This window comes from Lagenorhynchus albirostris, chromosome 3 (genome assembly GCF_949774975.1).
Source record: "Lagenorhynchus albirostris chromosome 3, mLagAlb1.1, whole genome shotgun sequence".
Lineage (NCBI taxonomy): Eukaryota > Metazoa > Chordata > Mammalia > Artiodactyla > Delphinidae > Lagenorhynchus > Lagenorhynchus albirostris.
In genome coordinates this window covers 139,200,811-139,223,060 of record NC_083097.1, presented here as the reverse complement: position 1 = coordinate 139,223,060, position 22,250 = coordinate 139,200,811, and the positions used below count along the sequence as shown (strand labels likewise).

Here is a 22,250-nt window from a genome sequence, read left to right as displayed (position 1 = left end):
CCGTAGAGGGAAGAAGTCCGGCCAATCAGCACACGCTTTTCACTATCCCGGAGTCAAATTCTCCGCCCCTTGAGACCACGCCCCCTACCTCTAACTGTCTCTCATTGGAGGATTTCCCCGAGTGTCTTCAATGAAGAGGAGGGGGAGCTGAACGCTGCGCGCACCAACCCAGGCCCGGTAAGGCCTCTGCTGGCGGGCGGATTGGCCAGAATATCGTTCCAGAATGTACTGGGAGTTTTCGTTCCGTTCGGTTTAGTAGAGTGCTTTTGCTCTCTCTAAAAATACAGTGTCTGATTCCACAAAAAAAAAAAAAAAAAAGGCCTGGTTTTTTACTGCAGTTGGAGAGGTGGTGGATAGTCTATGGTGTGGTTTATTAAATCTCCAGAAGTTTCTCCGTGTGAGCTTTGGAAATCACTTGTTCCTTGCCTTGTTTTGCTTTTTTGTATAATTTATCAAAGGGTGGAGTTGGGCTACGTACATTCTTGGTCTCCTACCAATTTCCTGAATTTGATTTTTGAACAAATTAGAAAAGTTGGTAGTTCTTCATCGGCTTAAAATGAAAGGTGTGTGGTTGACTCAAGAGGAATAAGTAGACAAAAATAATTGTAGTGCTTATGAATCTGAGTTCACAGATCCGTGTGTGAAGCAATATTAGTCTTTTTACTTGCTGTCCATGAACTTAATCTCTGATTGTGAGCCTTTGCCTGGTAAGTGGAAAAATAGTTAGCTTGAAGCCTTCCTGGACTCACTCCTTCCCTCTTTCTTTCCCTATTGTCACAAATGGGAAGGGTCTACATTAAAAGGGCCTGAGGATTGGTGAACAAGGAATTGGTTATCAGTTCTGGTGGACTGTACTTTGATGTCTCTGTTCTCATGGTCTCTTCCTGGTTAGTGGCTACCTGGGCTTTGAAAAAATTAAAATCTGAAAGATTTGCTGGCATGTTTGCTGTTTGCCCTGCCGGGTGCTTCCCTGAGGCAATGACACAGAACCAAGCCCTGAAATGGGAGCAGAGTTGTGGAGAGAAAGGGGAAGGGAAAACCTGAGAGAAAAAGTTAATGCCCTAAAATATTACCTTAGCCACATCACTAGGTCAGTTTGTCAAACCTCTGTGTTTCAAATGGGGAAGAGGCCTTGGTCACCCTTGAAAAAGAACTCACGTAATGAATATAAATGGGCAATTAAAAACATTTAAAAAGTTCTTTTTACAATAATGTGTGAGTTTACAAATGTAAATGTTTCTCCTTTAGTAACAAAGGAACAAAATTAGTAACAAAATTAGGAATATAGGTATGTACACATGCACTCTTTCACTACTTGTTGAACACGTAATATGTGTCAGTGGAGGACAGAATATACTGGTTCCTGTCCTTGTGGATTGTGTAGTTTTGTGGACAATATAAACTGACTTATTTTCAAGTCACAGACTACTAACTAGGTACATGACTTTTAGCAAGTTTTTAATCGCATTGAGTTTTCATTTTCTTTTATTAAAAAATAGGAAGTAAAAGTACCTTATTCACAGGGTTATTGAGAGGATTAAATAATGCAAAGTACCTAAAGAGGTAGGCATTGTGCCCAGAGCACAGTAACTACTTGATAAATGGTAGCCTTTATAATTAAGTTACTAACATTTCTTTTGAAATGTCTTGCTTAACATGCATTTAATTCTGTTTTATCTATTGTCAGAGTTAGTCTTCTAGAATGGGAGTATTGGAGTTGTTTACTTAACACTAATGAAAGTATCTAAATTGTGTGTATTTCTTTTTTTTTAAAGATTTATTTATTTATTTATTTTTGACTGCGTTGGGTCTTAGTTGCGGCATGTGGGATCTGCGTTGGGGCATGCGGAATTTTTCGTTGCGGTGCATGGGCTCTTCGTTGTGGCGCCCGGGCTTCTCTCTAGTTGTGGCGTGTGGGCTTTCTCTCTCTAGTTGAGGTGTGCGAGCTCAGTAGTTGTGGCACACAGGCTTAGTTGCCCCATGGCATGTGGGATCTTAGTTCCCTGACCAGGGATCGAACCCACGTCACCTTCACTGTAAAGTGGATTCTTTACCACTGTACCACCAGGGAAGTCCCATGTGTATTAATTTCTATGCCTTTTTTATACTTAAAATTTTCACATGCAGCTTTAGGTAATATATCATTGTTTATGTAATAAAAATGTTTTGTCTTACGTTAGGATCTTAATACTTTTTATTAAAATCTGAAATTACCTGCATGAAAAAAATTGTTTCTATAGCACTGAAGAAACATTGATTCAATACAAATCAGATCAAATGGACATTTTTTTACCTTTTCTCCTTCCCCTCACCTCCACTGTCATTTTTATTGCATAATATTAGAATACAGACTATCATTTAAATAATTTTAAAGTCCTAATTAGCAAAATGTGCAAATGTAAGACTCAATTATGTACTGTTGTAAAAGAAAAAAAATGAGCCTTTTGTTAATTGTGATTTATTTTTAAAGACTTACAGATTTAGTAATGAGTCTATCAGGAATCTTTCAAAGGACTGACTTCCAGGGTATTTTCTAGGCTCAGTGATATATTCAGCTGCCATCTTCACACCTTCTTCTTAATCAGCAGTTAAGTGCAGCAAGTACTGAAGCTCAGAATAATGGCCTCAAGGCTGGGCAAGAATCCAAGGCAGTTAACAGGAGGATTTAATCATATTCTCTACACTGCAGATTATAAAAGTGCCTTGAGCAGAAAAAATTGTAACAAGCAGGTGTAACAGTGGTGGCTTGTCAAATGCTGCCCTGACGAGGGAAATTCCTCGTTGGTTCTGTTTCCATCCTAGAGACTGGAGGAGTCTTTGCACCTCACCCTCAGTTGAGGCTCCCTGACAAATGTCCAGAACTTTTGAATGTGGGCTTGTCCAACTGTGATGAGGGCTGAAAAAGTGAGGATCCAAAGATCTCAGCTCAGTCTCTTCCGCTCTACTTCCTGATCCTTCCTGGAGCTAATTATGGCCCCCTCCACCTCTCCAACTATTCTCTAGTGCATCTGCTCTGTCTTAGAAGAGAACTTGCTTGGCTGTGGCTTTTTGGAGTCTTCATTAGCCCCTGGGATAGCAGAGAAATTGTGTATAGTTTGGGTGGTGATGGGGAGGCAGGGAAAAGGATACATAGAAAACAGATTAGTAATGTCAGGTATATCTTGCCTTTCAGAGATTCTAGCTATCTCTGATAAAGTAACCCTTTCCAATTAATTGAGATGTTACTATATTCAGTGGAAAAATAAACTTTGTCAAGTAACCACTGCTATGTAAAGGCACTGGGAGACATTAGACACAGATCTCCCCACTTGCTAGCATTTAGTCTAATGGCCATAGGCTCTGTTGAGTACAGGGCCCAAAGCCAAGATCAGCCAATAACGATAAGAGTTTGCATTTGTTATGTATTTCCCAAGTGCCAGGCTGTGTGCTGAACTTAAACACACATGATCTTATTTAGTCCTCTAACAACTTTGATATTATTATTATGTTCAGAAATGAGGAATATCTCGTATATCTCCTGTTTAGCAGCTACTTTTTACTGTTTACTAAATATTCTTAACACATAGCTTGAATTTGGATTTTACAGCGTTTAAGGACAAGTTTTTATTTTGGAACCTTTTAAACTCGTTACCCAACTTCAGTAATCATCAACATTTTGCCCATGTTGCCTATTTACTTTCTGTTTGTCTCATCATTCAACAAATATTTATTGAGAACTTTCTAGGTACCAAACCATTGTGTTTTGTAGTCCCAGATTGAAAATGTTACAATTTTGGGCCATAGGGTGTGTTGGCTATTGTGTTTTGTGAAGATAGGGGTTGGTAGGATCAGCTGGGTCATTCTCCAGGTGCATCTCTTTCTAGTCTGAAGCCCACACTGAAGGTGTCTCTGGGGTCTGCTTCTTTGGTAGGAGAAGGAGGAATGGGGAGGGATAATAGTTCCCTTCCTTATTTAGGTCTCTGCCTGTACTGCTAACCTTCCTCACAAAAGTGCATGCAGACACACCCAGACACACACACATACCCCTTTACAAAAGATTTTGACAGAGTTGAATTTTGGGAAATGAAGTACTTTCTAATCTAGTTTTTTGTCCCTTAGGGATCTCATAGGTCTGAACTTTTGTTCTCTAGGTCAGCCTTCCTTGCCTGAGGTCACCACTTTCCTCATTTCTTTAGCCTTTTAACTCTTTAACTCGTGATCTGAGTTTTGATGCAGCCAAGTGAAGAGGTTGGTGCAAAGGGCATTCCAGACAAAAGCAACAGTATGTGCAAAGGCAAGGAGGAAAGAGAGACTACGTTGATTTCTGTAAATGAAATATAGATGACTCTGGCTAAAGCATGGAGGGTGTTGGAGGTGGGGGAGTCTAGCAGTGAGGTGGGGAAAGAAGCAGTTGCTTATCCTGAAGGACCAGGTATACCATATATACCATTATTGGAATTTTGGACTTTATAGGCTTTGGGGAACCAACCATGGAATTTAAAGGGACTGTCACAACTGGATTTGTGATTTAGAATGACCATTTGGCATCAGTGTGAAGAGAGGAAAGAGGGGGCCAAGAGTGGAGTCGGAAGAGCAGTTTAAGAGGCCACTGCCTTCACCTAGGAAAAAATGAGAAGATTGAACTGAGGGAGTGAGAGTGGGAATGGGAAGGAGATGGATTCAAGGGACCTTAGGAGGTTGAGCTGTTGGATTGTGGTGATTGATTAGATTTGATTGGTTAGGTGATCAGGATGAAGGCAGAGTCAAGAATACTGTTCAAATTTCTGGTTCAGGCAAAAAGTTGAATGAAGAGTCTATTTATATGCTAAGTTCAGGGAATACAGGAAAAAGACCAGGTTTGTAGGGGAAGACATTGACCTAGAGATGCCTGAGGGAACTCCAGGTGGAGATGTCCAAAGGCATCCAGAGAAACATTTGGTGCTACTGATAACTTTGGGACTCATCAGAATTTGGGAGGTGATTGAGTCATGGAAGGAGATCAGTCAGGGACAATTGAAGGTGGTAAGAGAAGCCTGAGGAGAGAGTCTAGGGAACAGGAGTCTCTGAAGGGATCTAGAAGGAGAAGGCATGTTACTGGAGTTAAGAGAAAGTGTTTCAAGGAGAGAGTGAGCACCAGTGTCTGATGCTGCAAAGAGGATGAAATGAAGTATGAACAATAGAGAAAGAAAATGAAATCAATGAATGTGTGACCCACTCTTGCAAGGGGCTGGACTGTGAGGGATAGAGACCCTGGACAGAGAGTGGAATGGTGTTGAGAGAGATATTTTGCTTTTCAGAGATGAGCTAGACTTGTGCATGTTTAAGTAATGACCAGAAAAAGCCAGCAGAGAAAAAGAAGGATCTGACTGCTAGAACAATCTAAGTTCTCAGATGACACTAGTCAATTTGCATTCCGTCAGCTGTATTGCTATAGAAGCTTCTATATAGTCAAATACTCACAGACTACAATGGAAGGGAACAACACAAAGGGGCAGAAATTATGTGTGTTTAGCAAGCCTAAAATTCTCTAAATAGATGTTAAGAAATATCACTACATGCTTTATAAATGTTTATGTTTTCTATTGCTATTTTATATTCAGCATTTCCAGTTTCAGATTATCCAAAGCACTCCTCTTGATTTAAAATATTCTGGCTTGCCAGGTTTAGGAGCTTTATATCAGTGTTGAAGTAAGAGTAATAAATAAAAACATGCATTTTATGTAACCATATGTAGTTAAAATATGATAGAACAAGGCATCCATCCAAGCCTTAAATATCTAGCTTTTGTTGAAAGTCAGCCATACATAGATTGAGCTCAAATAGAATAAAAACTTTAGGCACATTATGGAGGTTTCTATTTTTAATGGAAATATCCATGTATTTACATCATACAACCATAAATGTGTGTGAGCATGGAGATATGTGGATGTGATAAGTAATACTGCCAAATAGCATTGATATAGATTTTTCTATAACACATTTCCTGTCAATCCTGGCCTGTAGAAGAATTTTTAATAACTAAAAGCAGTGGTTTGGTTGAGACATGAAGGGACAGACTACAGTCTGGGTCTCATTTTCCCCAGTTACTATCTCCCACTCTCAATATTTTCATATTTTAATTGGGAAAATAATAACAGTACTACATCAGAGGTTTAATTAATTGAACTAATACTCAGAAGTAGCATATGTAAGGACTTATTAAATGTTAGATATTATTATCTGCAGAAATAAGTAAACTTCTGTGAGATAAATAAATTGCAACCCACAATACTGCTGACGTCAATTACTAAGTATATTTAAACGAAGCAATGTTATCAAGGTCTTTGCTCTTTTTTACTTACAATAATAAATTAGTCTTCCAGTTGTTTTCACTTTAAAGTGGGAATTCGTCTCCTACTATGCCAGATATAAGACCTCATAAACTGGTAGGAGTTGCTAGAACAAATCAACTAACAAACATAAACCAATGTTTTAGGTTTTTCCTTAGTCTTTCTTCTGTGAAGCATTTTCCTTAAGCGGACTCTCCTTTACATATGAAAGTGTATGATGATTCCCATCAAGATAAAAATCTTCTATTTTTAGTAAACTTCATAGTTTACCAAGGATTTTCACATATATTTTCTCAAACTCCCTAAAGTCCTTGCCAGATTTTCAGGGCATAGATTGTGTGTTAGTTTGCTAGGGCTGCCATCACAAAATACCACAGACTGGCTGCCTTAAACAACAGAAATTTGTTTTCTCACAGTCTGGAGTCTGAAGTCCAAGGTCGATGAGACGGTAGGTTAGGGTTCTCCTAAGACCTTGCCTTGGCTTGCATGGGGCCACCTCCTCGCTGTGTCCTCACGTGGACTTTTCTGTGTATCTGCATCTTCCTGATGTCTCTTCCTCTTCTTATAAGGACAATAGTCATATCGGCTTAGGGACCCACCTTTGTGGCTTCATTTAACTTTAATTATCCCTTTACAGGCCCTATTTCCAAATATAGTCAGATATGAATTTGGGGGGACACAATTCAGTCCATAACAGATTGTGATCCATATTTTCTTGGGGAGAACAGGAAGGCCAGAGAGGTTAAATGATTTTATTCAGGGTCACTTGGCAGGACTTTTCATCCTCCTATTTTTCCCCATTGAACATCCCACATTCCCTTCTGGAATTACTTCTCCAGAAATGATTTTTTTTTTTGCAGTACGCGGGCCTCTCACTGTTGTGGCCTCTCCCGTTGCGGAGCACAGGCTCCGGATGCGCAGGCTTAGCGGCCATGGCTCACGGGCCCAGCCGCTCCGCGGCATGTGGGATCTTCCCGGACCGGGGCACGAACCCGTGTCCCCTGCATCGGCAGGCGGACTCTCAACCACTGCGCCACCAGGGAAGCCCCAGAAATGCTTTTTTTTGATGGCATGTGTTTATGAAAATGATTTTAAGTTCATGGACTAAAGAATGCTATTTTATCCTGAATTTCACAATTTCATTGCTACATTGTACTTTCCTCTATTCAACTAAACTCTGTCTTAGACTTCACTATTGTTAATTTTTAGATGGTTATTTCACAATAACTTTTGGACTATCTTGAGAAATTAAGGGCTAGCTTATTCAAATACTCCCTAACGCACAAACCCCTTAACAATAGTAAGAACCTGAAAAAGGAAAGAGCCTATTATGAAATTGCTTGTGAGGAATGTGATGTTAAGAACCTCTTTTGGGCTGTGAATTAATTATTATTGTGGTTCCAAGTTTTCATTTTTTTAAAACGGGAATGAATAGGGACATCTTGTCAGTACCGATACAAATGAAATGTCCTCTGGAACACAGAGTCTCAGTTCTTCTGGCCTCTCCCACCCACAGTTCATCATCCCACAAGGCTCAAAAAATTTGTATAATGTTGAGTAACAGAATTTGGTAATATTTGAGGACTCAAAACATCTTTCTAATCAGACATTTTATTACACTTACACATTTACTCTTGATTCATTATATATTGAAAAAAAAAGATGTTTCATACAGACTTATCTCTGATTCATTGTACATTTCAAGCAAAAGGTGTTTTCATAGCCAGTATGACTATAATCCCCTTTCTTCCAAGGAGAGGTCATCATACCAATACTCTACAGAAAGACATCCACACAAAAGGCACACCTGCTACCCTTTTCCTACCTCTAATTTGAGATCATTACTAAAAGGAATTTAATGAATCTATGGACATAAGTGTTTGTTTTTGAATATATAATTCCTTCTCACATGTATGTGCCTTCCATAAGTGACCATATATATCATTTCTTCTCTCAAAGTGATTTTTAAAACTTTTTGAATATTTTTATCAAGATTTTAATTCACATACATTTCACCCAAAGTGTACAATTCAATGGATTTTATTATATTCATAGAGTTGTGCAACCATCACCACAATCTATGTTTAGAACATTTCACCCCCAAAGAAACACCATATTCATTAGCAGTCAATTCTTCATTCTCTTCTCTCAATTCCCCAGCTCTAGGCCATCAATAATTTACATTCTGTCTCTATATATTTGCCTATTCTGGACATTTCATATAAATGGAATCTTAGGATATGTGGTCCTTTGCAATTGGCTTCTTTCACTTAGCATAGTGTTTTCTAGGTTCTTCCATGTTGTGGCATGTATCAGCATTTCATTCCTTTTAAATAATATTCCATTGTATGAATATACCAAATTTTGTATATCTTTTCTACAGTTTATGGGCATTTGGATTTGTCTTAGTCAGCTCAGGCTGCTATAACAAAATACCATTGACTGGATGGCTTAAACAACGGATATTTATTTCTCATAGTTCTGGAGACTGAGAAATCCGAGATTAAGGTGCTGGCAGACTTGGTTCTTGGTGTGCATATAGCTACCTTCTGGCTGTATCCTCAATGGTGGGGTGGCAGGGGAAGTAGAGAGAGAACTCTCTAATCCCATTAAGTGGGCCCCACTCTCATGGCATCATGCAAGCCTGATTACCTCCCAGAGACTCCCACCTCCAAATCCCATCACATTGAGCGTTAGGGCTTTAGCATACGAATTTTAAGGGGACACATAACAGGGTTGTTTCTATTTTTGGCAATTATGAATAATGCTGCATTCATGCACATGGACATACACTTTTTGTATGTTTTTGTATGGACATATACTTTCACTTCTGTTGGGTATTTACCTAGCAGTGGAATTGATGGTCATATGGTAGCTCTATATTTAACATTCTGAGTAACTGCCAAACTATTTTCTAAAGTAGCCGCACCACTGTACATTCCCACCAGCAATAGGTAAGGGTTCCAATTTCTCCACATCCTTGTCAACACTTGTTATTATCTGTTGTTTTGATGATTGCCATCCTAGTAAGTATTTCATAGTTTTGATTTGCTTTTACCTATTAACTAACGATGTTGCGCATCTTTTCATTTGCTTGTTGGTCATTTTAATATCTTATTTGGAAAAATGTTCAAAGCCTTTGCCCAATTTTTTTTATTGTGGTAGTATATACGTAAGATAAAATTTACATTTTAACAATTTTTAAGTGTACAGTTCAGTGGCATTAAGTACATTTCCATTGTTGTGCAACCATCACCACCATCCAGCTCCAGAACTTTTTCATCTTCCCAAACTGAAACTCTGTACCCAGCAATAACTCCCCGTACCCTCTTCCCCAGCTCCTGGCAACCGCCATACTACTTTTTGGCTATGAATTTGACTATTCTAAGTGTTTCATGTGAATGGAACCATACAGTATTTGTCTTTTTGTGACTGGCTTCTTTCGCTTAGCATAATGTCCTCAAGGATCATTCATGTTGTAGCATGTGTCAGAATTTCTTTCCTTTATAAGAGTAAGTAGTAGTCCTTTGTATGTATATACCATATCTCTTTATCCATTTATATGTCAGTAGATATTTGGGTTGTTTCCATCTTTTGGCTTTTGTGAATAGTGCTGCTATGAACGTTGGTGTATAAATATTTCTTTGAGACTCTGCTTTCAAGTCTTTTTGTTTATATTGAAGTGGGATTGTTGGTAATTCGACTTTTTTTTTTTTTTTTTTTGTGGTACGCAGGCCTCTCACTGTTGTGGCCTCTCCCATTGCGGAGCACAGGCTCCGGATGTGCAGGCTCAGCAGCCATGGCTCAGGGGCCCAGCCGCTCCGTGGCATGTGGGATCCTCCCGGACCAGGGCACGAACCCGTGTCTCCTGCATTGGCAGGCAGACTCTCAACCACTGTGCCACCAGGGAAGCCCTCGGCTTTTAATTTTTTGAAGAATTGCCATACTATTTTGTATAATGGTTGCACTATTTTACGTTCTTACCAATAGCACACAATAGTTCTAATTTCTCCACATACTTGCCAATACTTGCTATTTTCTTTTCGTCTTTTTTTTTTTTTATAAGAGCCATTCTAATGGGTAAGAAGTGGTATTTCTGTGGTCTTGACTTGCATTTACCTAATGATTAGTGACATTAAGCATCTTTTCATGTTCTTTTTATTCTTTTTTTAATTCAACTGTTGTTTATTAGGTGTCTTCCAAGACCTAGGTCTGGGCATACAGAAACAAAGTACATCCATAATCCTGGACCTCAAGAAGCTCTTCTTAGTAGAGTATAATCTAGTGCTTAAGACCTCTTTGGATTTAGGATAGCTCTAGCTGTGTGACCTTGGGAACATTATCAACTTGTCTGAGAATCCATTCCATCTTCTGTGTAAAAGCAATAACACCCATTTCACAGGGATGTTGTGCCTTTTCATGTTGTTATTGACTATTTATATATCTTCTTTGGAGAAATGTCCAGTCCTTTGTCCATCTTTTAATCAGGTTTTTTTTTGTTGTTGTTGAGTTGTGGGTGTTTTTTATATATTATGGATATTAACCCCTTATCATATATATGATTTGCAAATATTTTCTCCCTTTCTGTGGGTTGCCTTTTCACTCTGATGGTAGTGAGCTTTGATGCACAATAGTTTCTCATGTTGATGCAGTCCAATTTTTTATTTTGTTGCCCACGCTTTTGGTTTCATATCCAAGAAATTATTGCTAAATATAATGTCATGAAACTTTCCCCTTGTATTTTCTTCTAAGAGTTTTATAGTTTTAGCCTACTCGACATAAGCAGAAAAAAAATCTTGCCTTAGATGCAGTATCTCTCTTCTTCCTTTTTCTCTTCATGTTGTAATCCCACATGTTTTTTATAAATTAATTAATTTATTTATTTATGGCTGCGTTGGGTCCTCACTGCTGTGCATGGGCTCTCTCCAGCTGTGGCAAGCGGGAGCCACTCTTCCCTGTGGTGTGCGGGCCCCTCACTGCAGTGGCCTCTCTTGCCGCGGAGCACAGGCTCTAGGCGTGTGGGCTTCAGTAGTTGTGGCACGTGGGCTCAGTAGTTGTGGCTCGCGGGCTATAGAGCGCAGGCTCAGTAGTTGTGGCTCACAGGCCCAGTTATTCCACAGCATGTGGGATCCTCCCAGAGCAGGGATAGAACCCATGTCCCCTGCATTGGCAGGCGGACTCCCAACCACCGTACCACCAGGGAAGTGCCCCTCACGGTTTTTATATGTACTACAAAATGGCTAGCTACTCTGAAAAGTTAACCTGTACCAATATTAATGTGTTACTCCTATTGGTTATCTATGGGTACATAAAAACCTCTCCAAGCTAAGTGATGTAAAATAATGATGTCATTTACTTACTAACAAATCTACACTCAGCCAGTGCTGGCTAGAGTGGGTTGGAGTCTGGTGGCTGGAATTCTCTGAAGGGTCACTCACTCACTCACTCACTCAGACGTGTGTTCTTAATGCTCTCTGAGACTTCAGCTTTGACTGTGGTCAGAATGCTTACATGTGACCTTTTCATGTGGCCGCAGGGCTTCCTCACAGCATGGAGACAGGGTTCCAAGGGTGATCACTTAGACAGAGACAGAGACAGAGAGAGTTAAGAGCAGGCAGAAGCCATATTGTCTTGTCTGAGCTCGTTTTAGAAGTCGTGCTTCTTTCCTTCTGCTCTTCTATATTGGTCAGGTAGCCTAGCCCAATTCAAGGACAGGGAAAATAGGTTCCACTTCTTGATGGAGAGCTGCCAGGTTCTGGAAGAGCATGTAAAACTGGAAATATGGCTGTGGCTATTTTGAAAAATATAATCTCCGCACCTCTCAGTGGTAATACACAAATTTTAAAAAGGCAAGGTCAAAAAAAGTGGGAATTTCAGGCAATAAAGCACACCTCTGGCAGAGATACTTAGGCAGCTCTTTCAATAACATTAGGTAGGCAATCACATATTCTTCAGTTCTGAAAGGGAACCATGAACTTTTCTAAGGCTTAAATGAGCCAAGCTTTCCATGGAAAGTCTTGCAAAGTAGAATTTATTTTTGCAAACTCACTAATCTCAGGATTTGAAGGGAATGTTCTAATAAGTTTTTTTTTTATCATTCTACTTAAACGTGTACAGAAATATATTGCCATCCGAAATGGTCAGGGTGTTATCAGTGTGGGTTCTTTTATAAAACTCCGAAACCACCTAATTATAAAATTAGTAAAGTTTAGACAGTATGAAAGATGAATGTTGAACAAAGTAATATATCAAGGAAGGTCAAAAAAAGACATTGGATTTGAAGGCCATTTAGAATTCTGTGGAGAAAGAGTCACTGTGTTGCTAGAATATGGTCAGTGCCTTTATTCATGCTGATTTTGAACTTAAAGTCTAAGTGATTTACATTTGTGTAACCAGGTCTGATTATTTCCATGGTCAGTATGTGCCTGTTGAGAAAGTTACTCATGACTGGGGTGGGGGAGAACTACTCCAAATTTTATTGTTTGTCACTTTGCTAAACAGACAGTTCTACAGATAGATATAATTGATATTTTTATGCAAACTTCAGTCTACTTACTGGTACCAAATTTTGACACTCACAGGAATTAAGCATTAAGTGAATATTGAATTGCTACAGTTAGTATTATTCTGATTTGAGAAGAAAGACACCGTTGCTTCATTCTCTTGGTCACATGCTGTTACTGGTGGTGTTGTCCCTCCTTATTTACTCCCTTGAATTGTGGGTTAAAAGTTAAGGAAACCCAAATGCTATCAGTTAACCAGAATATTTGAGTAACTCTCCTTTATCATTCCCTGGACAACAGAGCCTTTGTTTCATATGTAAGCTCAAGATTATTGTGGTAGGTACAGGGAGTTCTTGTTAAACAAGTGCTTATGAAAGTTACCCCACAGTTGCAGTAGTGGATTATAATATGAACATACTCACTAATGAACTAAACACTTATGAAATTAGTCTCATCTCAAAGATTCTTTCACTCATTAGCACTTGTGTCTAGCCCACCCATCAGGTCAACATCTTTGTCAAGCAGAATATATAATGTAAATAGGACACAAATGGATTACAAAATGAAATTGCAAACCTTGTAAAAAGGATGATGACAGGATAGATGATTCAGAAGGGAATGATTTGAATATCAAAGGATAAGGAGAGGCCCTTGGGAAAACTGATGAAGCTCTGGAACATTTTACAAAAAATCTGAAAATTGAATATGAAAGACTGACTTATTACTCTCAGAAAACTTTATCAAAAGAATCATGCCAAAAATAAAACAAAGTCTACCCTTAATACAGTTTCTGTTTGTTGTGTTAGAAGTTAATTGTAATTATAAAATAATTTTTAAATGTGTGATAAAATTATTTCATAATCTTTGGTTTCTCTTCTCATTATGAATATCCTTATAAAAATTTTCTCATTATTTGCTATGAAATGATATTCTCTTTTTAAGTCGATGTAATTTTCTTGTTATTATTTATCCTCAGATAATGAGGGCATCCTAAATCAATACTCTTCCTCTTGGTAGTTTCCTAAAAACCTGGATATTAATACATTAATTCTCCCTACAAGACTAGCACCCCACAGACACCTCCTAATCCCAAACACTGGGTTGACATCCCCCTCTTAAAATATTTGAGGATTACAGCAATTGCTGGAATATTAGAGTTTGACATGACATAACATGCACTGCATTTAACAGTGTAGCCCTCTGCCTCTAGCTGAAGAAACTGAACTCTTTCCCTTGTTTCCCTATAACTACTCCAGTAACATTGATTCTGTTCTCCCTGGCTTTTGTATTCTATCTCACCTAAACATAAATTCCTCTGCCTGAAATGTCTCCCACCTTCTTAGCTCCTCCCTTCTCAATTGTTATGGCCCTTTAAGATCGTTTTCAAACACAGCTTCTTCAATGAAGATATTCCCAGTTCTCAAAAGAAAAATAGCTTTTTCTCTTTTAAGTTTTTTACATCATTTGTCTTCAGCATTTGGCAATTATCACTTATGTCTTCTTAGCACTAATAGTAACAGCTATTTTCGTATCTATGATGTGACTCAAATCCCTGCCCCACTTCTTCCCATCCCTCACTTCTGTTTATTAGAGATAAAAGCCCTTAACATTTTAACTACTTCTTCTTGCATTTACAGCCACACTTTTAAAATGGAGGGCAGAGGTTCTCATCTGGGCATGATTTTGCCCTCTAGGGGACATTTGCCTACATCTGGAGATGTTTGTGATTGTTACCACTGCGGAAGATCTATGCCTTTTACTGGCTAGAGTCCAGGGGTGCTGCTAAAACATCCTATAAAGTACAGGACAGATCCCACAACAAAGAATTATAGGGTCCAAAATGTCAATTCTGTCTAGATGATTGGGTATAATGACCTCTGCTATATTAGTGATAAGACAACTGGGAGATATATTCACAAAATTATTTCAAAAATTATTGTCTATAGAGCTTCTTGGGGAGCATTCATTTTCTCCACCAAGGGATCCTCTAATAGTTTGTCTGCAGAATTAAAAGAAAATAAGTTCAGCTGACAGTGTGTGGGGAGTGAGGTAGGGAAGTCCACTTGTTTTCAGCAAGGTGCCCCACCCCCTCTCCTCAGTGCCTCGTGTTCCAGAGCCCAAGATATCTCTGCCTCAGTGTCTTTAGAGAATGAGCCCAGCAGTGTCCATGGTGGTCTGGGAGAAGCAATTACCTGGCTGTGACGTGGGGATGGGGAACTGGGTGGTTTACTGCTCCTTTTACAGAGTTTCAAATGATCACCAGTATTTCACTATGTCTTCTGAGATACCTGGAGCCTTTAATTCCTGTGGTGCTTCTCTCTCTCCCCTCCCCTCCACTTTCCCTTCTCTTTCTTTTTTTGACTGAGTAGGTTTTCTTTTTTTGGCGGCAGGAACGGTGGGAGGGGGAAGCTCTTTCCTGCAGTCCTGGTTTATGCTTTCTCAGCTCTGGTAAATCAGTTACCGTTGTGCTAATTACTTCTCATCTTTCAAAAACATGTTAACTTCTTCATTGTCTCCACTCCCATTCTCTTTGTATTTTGGAATTACACTGTTTTCATTTCTTTTACTGTTTTTTCAGTGGGTGTCAGAAAGGAGTGGCAGTTAACACATGTATCCACACTGTCACTTTAAACGAAGTCCAAAATGCTGTCAATCCTTTTGCATGGCTTTGAAGTATCATAATAAAAAACCGACATGAAAGAATGAAGTGATTTTCACTCTAGAGATTCATCGTCTGGTTTTCTGGCATGGGGTGTGTGATGGCCAAACAAAGGCAAATAACCAGAGAGCACACACATCAGACCTGAGACTGCAGTATCCACTGGAGAAAATTCACAGAGACAGAAGTAGCAGGCAGGTGGGTACTTTTGCCCATTCCTTCTAGGGCAGCACAGAGATCCAGCAAAGGCAGACATCAGATTGCATGAGAGGGATTTTAGCTGCATGACTAAGGAAGCACTTGCCCACTTCCAGAGGGGAAGAGGCCAGGATACAGCAGCAGTATGACGTGATGGAACCTTGGCTGCAGCCCTAGCCCCCATCTAGAGAGTGGCAAAACCTCAGAAGGAACTGCCCTTGGTGGGCCCAGGAAGCTGAATTCTGGGGCTACTGGCTAAGGGAGGTCCCTTGTGCTCTATCGACATGGTGGCAGTGGAACCGCCCACTTCAAGGGGTCCTGCAAAATCAGACATGAGGATAATGGCAGGAATCACAGTGGACCGAAGAGTAGATTAATTTTGTTGATTTCTTAAGTACAATACTTGTAAGCTCCCCAGATTTCCATGTAACTCTAGAGAAGGAAATAATGATGGGATTCGGTTAAAGAAAAATAAATGTGAGATTTCTTACACACTCGAGTTGGTGAATTAGGTGTCCCATATACTATATATGTTTGAAATATTGTCCCACTGACTCACTATGGCCTGACATAAATTAATATGAAACTAGGATGTTTTCAAAGGCTTGTTGGGGGCCTAAAACAGAGTTGATCTTTTTTTACTGAAAAGACTATGGAGACTATTTATTGCTATGACAGTTTCAGTATGTTGGCCCCTAGACGTTCCGAACTTCAGGGGGACATTATAGTGATGAGGAAGTAGAAATGAAAGAAATTTAAATGGCACAATTGGAAGAGGAGTAAGAGCAAGATGAATCTAGATGATACAGACCAGTATGGGGCAACCACATGCTCTCCCCCTGTATTGGACCAGCCACCAGGCTATTGTCAAAAAAAACAAACTCAGAGGGGCTTCCCTGGTGGCACAGTGGTTGAGAGTCTGCCTGCCAATGCAGGGGACACAGGTTCGTGCCCCGGTCCGGGAAGATCCCACGTGCCGCGGAGCGGCTGGGCCCGTGAGCCATGGCCGCTGAGCCTGCGCGTCCGGAGCCTGTGCTCCGCAACAGGAGAGGCCACAGCAGTGAGAGGCCCACGTACCACAACAAACAAACAAACAAACAAACAAAACCAAACTCAGAGTACTGGATAAAACAAAGCAGGAAGATGAATTTATTGTAAGGGTTTCAACCTGAAGCTGGGAAACTCAAGGCTTACGTGAGCAATGAGTTCTGAGTTGCTCACAGACTAAGGGATTTTTATGGGGTAAATGTGGCACTAGTTATTTGGCTTTTCCAGCTGACTGGTTGCCTAGTGGCCTTCTTCCTTATTTGGATCAGGGTAGCTGGGTCACGGGAACGAGGAAGTCCAGAAATACTGTGAGCAGACTTGACATTTGGGGATTAGGTGGCGTCCTCTGCTGATCTCTAAGAAGAGTTGTAAGTTTCCATTAGGTGAGGTTGTTTTTTTTCCCTTTCTGTGCCTGCATTGACTGTCTCCATTTTGTCCCTGACATAAGTGACTCCATTTTAGTTTGGTTCTACATTATAATTTTAGAAACTGGCCCAGAGAGGACCCACTTCTCTTGCCTCTGAGGTCTTGTGCTGAACAAGGCTTCTGTGTTCTGCTGGCTGGTCTCACAGATGAAGGAGGATCAGGGGTGTCTGAATACCACACAGCTTGGTCTGGGAAATGGATCAAATCCAGACTGGTAAGCTCTGGGACCTTGGGTGTAGTGTGAGTGGAATTTCTGAGGGTAGGATGATGTGGGCGTTTGGCCTGGAGGCTAAGAACATCGTCAAAGTAAAATTAACCTCGGCTGAGGCAAATCATGCATTTCAAAGTAAGTAGACTGAAGACGTCTTCTGTGGCTGAAAAATATAGTTGTCTATCTTGTTTTCATTTGAAATAGCTTATTTTGCACAGTTACCTGTGAAGAGATGGTATGAGCAAACAACATTTCACAGTTAACTGGTTTACAGTATCTATCAAAGGAGAGAGTATCTTACTAACAGCTGAACATGTTCAAAAGCCTAGAATTCAACTGTATAGATACCACAGTACATGCTAGTTATGAAGTGACTGTGATGTTAGGTAAAAAGAAAAAAGTTCCTTCAATGAATAGGAAATAATAAAGAATTTTATTAATGCAAATTGCATTTGCTTTATAAATATGTATATATGTGTATGTATGTATGTATATGTGCATATACACACACACACACATATGTGTGTATATATATATATATATATATATATATATGTATTTTTTTTTTTTTCTGGACTGTGGCATGTGGGATCTTAGTTCCCTGACCAGGGTTCAGACCTGTGCCCCCTGCATTGGAAGCATGGAGTCTTAACCATTGGACCGCCAGGGAAGTCCCTGTATATGTGTATTTTTATAAGTGTAAAATTTACAACAGGCAACCTGTGTGGAGTTTGAGAAGGGCAGTGACATGTGGGGGAGTGGGTGTGGTCATTCTCACATGTCCTCTCTCTTGTACTTTGAAGCTGGTCCCAGAACAATGGCTCAGGGGGCCTCAGTGCCAGGCACTGAGGGGTAAACATGAACTTCCTGGGACTCACTGGCTTCATTTCCAGTGATGCTGCAGAGTGCAGGCTTGGTTTTGTTGAAGTAATTAAATGAGAAGGCCATTAGACTGGGGTGACTTTAATGCCTTGGCAGCTTAAGGAAGCAAAGCAAACCAAACCCTAAGTCAAAGTCAATGCACTTGAATCCAAGAAGTTGGAACTTCTGAACAACCAATCACAAACAGCAACTAGGCTTTCCCAAATAAGGCAGTCACTTCAGTTACAGCCAAGGTAATGATTTCCTTGTTTTGCTTCTATGGCTGCTCTGTAAAAACCTCTCCCCCTGCTCCTGTCAGGTGCTCCTAACAGTTTCTGGTTTGGTGCTGCCTGATTTGAATGGACATGTGCTCAAGTAAATTCTTGAAAAAAAAAAATTTTAACGTGCCTCAGTTTACCTTTTAACGGTTTGCTTTTACTGCAACATGGTGGTAAAGAGAATTGGAGGTGGGGGCAGGGGACAGAGGGAGAGCTGGTCTCTGAGTCTGTTTTGGTCTGAGGCTTAGGAGAAGGAAAGCTTCCATATGGTACAAATTGATTATTAGATTTCTGTCTGGAGATTAGGTCCAAGGCTCTGGCTGGTACTAAAGTGTTCCTTTCCTTTTCTATATCTGGGTAAGAGCAAGGATAATAGCTAAGATAATTCCCTTATTTCTGAGTTTGATGGCCATAACAATATCCAGATATCTCTCAGTACGACTCCAGTTTCTAACACAGCATGAGGTCCTCAGCCCCTCTCAACCTGGCGGCCGTCTACCTTTCGAATTGACTTATTTCGCTCGGTGTTCCCTCATCAGATCTCTTCCTGTCCTTGGAACACATGATACTCTCATGAGCTTATACGTTGTTCCTTTCTTTCCTTTGTTCTGTTTTCTTTATCTAACAGCTTACTTTTTTTTTTTTTTTGCTGGACGTGGGCCTCTCACTGTTGTGGCCTCTCCCGTTGCGGAGCACAGGCTCCGGACGCGCAGGCTCAGCAGCCATGGCTCACGGGCCCAGCCGCTCCATGGCATGTGGGATCTTCCCGGACCCGGGCACGAACCTGTGCCCCCTGCATCGGCAGGCGGACTCTCAACCAGTGCGCCACCAGGGAACCCTAACGGCTTACTTTTTTTTTTTTTTTTTCCTAACGGCTTACTTTTAACGCATCCTTCAAGGCTGTATTGGTTTCCTAAGGCTGCCACAACAAATCACAAACTTGGTGGCTTAAAACAACAGAAATTTTTTCTTTCACAGTTCTGGAGGCCGGAAGTCCAAAATCAAGGTGTTGGCAGGATTGGTTCCTTCTGGAGGCTCTGAGGGGGATTCAGTTCCATACCTCTCTCCCAGCTCTGGGGGTGGCTGGCAATCTTTGGCCTTCCTGGCCTTATCACTCCGGTCTCTGCCTCCATCTTCACATGGGCTTCTCCTTATTTTTCCTCTTCTCAAATCTTCCTTTTCTGTCTTTTATATGGACACCAGTCATTGAATCTAAATCCAGGAAGATTGCAAGATCTGTAACTTAATTACATCTGCAAAGACCCTTTTTCCAAATTCTATCACAGTCACAGACACTGGGGACTAGGACTTGGGCATATCTTTGGGGACTATTGTTGAACTCATTACAGCAGCCTAACTCACTTTTCTCACTCAAGTCTTTCCTAATCAGTCCACACTGTTTCCCCTGCTCTGTGATTCTGTGGCACTATTCTAATTGTGTGCCTGTTTCACGTGGGAGATTAGGAGCTCCTTAGACTTGGCGTTCCTAGCACAGTGCCTGACATACTGTAAGACCTCAGTGTGCTTGTTGAACTTAAAGCATTGCTCATGTCACTTTGTCATTCTAAGGTGGACTTACAACAGCAATTATGTTATTCAGACCAGAGCGGCTCACAATCCATTGTGAAATCAGTGAGCTCCTACCAAGGCCCGATACCTTCTCTGAACTAGAAAACATTTTACTCACCTGTTTTTAAAAAAATTTTATTTATTTAATTGATTTTTGGCTGCATTGGGTCTTCATTGCTGCACGCAGGATTTTCTCTGGTTGCGGAGAGTAGGGGCTACTCTTCGTTGTGGTGCGTAGGCTTATTGCGGTGGCTTCTCTTGTTGCAGAGCATGGGCTCTAGTCACATGGGCTTCAGTTTAGTTGCTCCGTGGCATGTGGGATCTTCCCGGACCAGGGCTCGAACCTGTGTCCCCTGCATTGGCAGGCGGATTCTTAACCACTGCACCACCAGGGAAGCCCTACTCACCTGTTTTATGTCTTAGATATGGAGCCAAGTGGAGAGGGCAACTGTTCATGTGATGCTTACTCATGTGATGCTTATTCATTCAACAAACACTGAATAGCTGTTCTTAGCCAGGCCCTACCATCGGCATTTGAGATACAGTGTACATATAATAAAGCAGTTGGTACCCAGACTGGGACTGGAACATGTGGACACTCAACTTGTATTATGGTAATGGCTTGAGTACTGAATGAAGTGCCGGATGCTGTGAAGTTCCTAACATGAGCCCAGAACCTACATGGGTGGGCAGGGAAATTATTTGGGAAGAAGCGACCTGAATTCTGAGACCTGAGGAACACCGAGGAGTTATGATGGCGAAGGCGTAGGGCTGGAGCGTTCTGGGAGAGGCATGTGACAATGGTGGCAATGAGAGGGAAGGTGTAGCATGCTTGAGAAATGGCTGAGAACGGCCAGGCAGTGGTTCTTAAACTTCGGCTGCATCAAAATCACCTGGAAGCTTGTTAAGCACAGGTAGCTGGGCCTTACTCCCAAGAGTTTCTAATTCAGTAGGTCTGGGAAGGCTGGAAAATTTGCATTTCTAACAAGCTCCCAGGTAATGCTGCTGCTGCTGGTCTGGGGACCATACTTTGAGAACCATTGGGCTAGAAAGACCACAATGAGTGAGGTGCAGAATTGGCTAGAAGTGGGCTGGACATGAAGCAGGGGCTAGATTATAAAGGATCTTAAAAGATGCTTGAATTGGGTCCTAAGGTCCATTGGAAGCTTTTGATGGGGCTTGATGGTGACATACTTTTGACTGCTTCAATCTATGTACGGAGAATCTGTTGGAGACGGACAAAACTAAAGAGGCTGTTGTAGGAATGGAGGAGAGAGGTGGTGGTCACCTCAAGTACAGAGATGGCAGCAGGGATGGAGAGGAGGGATGGATTTCAGAAATAAAGGAGATAGCACAGGAACAGTCTGCAGAGGTGCTCCTTTAAAAATTCTCTCCCTCATCAGCTGTATTCCTGTTATGAAATTCTGTCGTGGAAATTGGAGACGAGAGTGTGGTCCCCGGACCAGCAACATCACAACATCTGGGAAATCGTTAGAAATCCATGTTTCCAGAAAGTGTAGGGGCCAATATTCTGTGATTTATAGAGCCCTCAGGGTGATTCTGATGTACACCAAGGTGTCAGAGACACTGCCTAAGCAATTGTGTCCTTAACTGAACAGAATAAGATGAAACGCAAAATAAAACAAAATCCAAACTAAATCAGAACTAAAATGTAAATCTCCCATGGAGTGACCCTGCATTAGGAATTTTAAAAAATAAAATAGCACTGTAAATGAGTCAGATTCTTTCCAGTGTGGTAGGCGGCTGACAGCAGGTTTTGACGGGCTGGATAGGGATAAGACTAGTAAGACCTTGGCCGGAAGGTGGGGCACCAAGTTGGAGAGAACTCAAAGAAGGGGTCTGTGTCAGTAGCTTTGTTGCTATGCTTAAGGAAGTTGGTACTTTACTGCCAATCAAGTCTTGTGGCGAGGGAGTGTTTTTAAAAATAGGGGTACCTTTTGGAAGGATTCATAGCTCTGGTTCTGAAATACAAAGAGTTTGGCTTTGATTCATTCAACCACGAGATGGCACCCTCGTGTCACTTTTCGAATAGTCAGCAAAGTCTAAATTTAGGAGGAAAAGACTCCAGCTTAGGAGTTTGGAAAGGATGCCAGCTCATTCATCTGTATCCTGCGCGTGGTTTTGACATTCTGTTTTTTTGGACTTCCTCCATTAATTATGACACTCAAA

At 40.9% G+C, this 22,250-nt stretch overlaps 1 long non-coding RNA gene across 1 annotated transcript in view; it reads left to right on the top strand.

The window, feature by feature from the left end:
* The first annotated feature begins 141 nt into the window (after positions 1-141).
* LOC132518566 (uncharacterized) overlaps positions 142-22,250 on the top strand; it is a 129,506-nt gene continuing 107,397 nt past the window's right edge. Inside the window, exon 1 of the long non-coding RNA XR_009539917.1 lies at positions 142-177. This is a non-coding gene — a long non-coding RNA (uncharacterized LOC132518566). The remainder of the gene's footprint in view (positions 178-22,250) is intronic.